Source organism: Mus caroli, chromosome 9 (assembly GCF_900094665.2).
Source record: "Mus caroli chromosome 9, CAROLI_EIJ_v1.1, whole genome shotgun sequence".
Lineage (NCBI taxonomy): Eukaryota > Metazoa > Chordata > Mammalia > Rodentia > Muridae > Mus > Mus caroli.
In genome coordinates this window covers 88435017-88435836 of record NC_034578.1, presented here as the reverse complement: position 1 = coordinate 88435836, position 820 = coordinate 88435017, and positions in this window count along the sequence as shown.

Genomic DNA, 820 nt, shown 5'->3' with positions numbered 1-820 from the left:
TGAACAGCAATTTTAAATTCTATTAGATTTGTCTGCCATTTAAAGAGATCTGGTGTGTAAGTGGTCCCAAACTCTGAATGAATGACATGTCTAAACNCTAACACATAAGGTGTGCTCTAGTNTTTAGCCAGCAGGCAAACTAGCAAGAAAGTNGGCTACTTCTATCACTCAAAGCCCNGCTTATTACATTTATGTGTGCTATTCCAAAATTTTACTCTATGAAATTACCAATGTTAGTTAGTTTTTAAGGTAAAGCGGAACAGAGACTGAAATACTAGAATATAATGATCTGTTCTAGGGGACAACTTTCATACTGATTCCCATGTGCATAAATAGTTAGTAAAAGCAGACATGAGGCATGTCTAATGAATGGGAGTAAGAGGTTCTGGTTTCAAACATTAGGGGAAGAAAGAAGAAAAGGAGAAAAATAATGTGGAACAAAATAACTATCATGAGGATTTGCAAGCCTTTCCTTTTAGACATGTAAATGATTTTTTGTGTGTGTTTTCTTTCAATAATGCCTAAATGCATTTACATAGTGAAATATTGCAGTTGTAAGGAAACAAAAAGCACAAAATCTGTCTGCTCTTCCAAGGTCTCACACGTTTATGCTCCTCTCTAGAATTATATATATTATACACACACACACATACACACCCCAAGAGAGAGAGAGAGAGAGAGAGAGAAAGACATGGATTTTTTTTCTTGCTGGTCTTACACTCCAGCAGCATGATGTTTCCCTTATGCACACTGTCTTGCAGAGACATCTGTCATTTTGTTATTCCTGAAAAGAACACATGAATCATGGCTCCAGGAACTC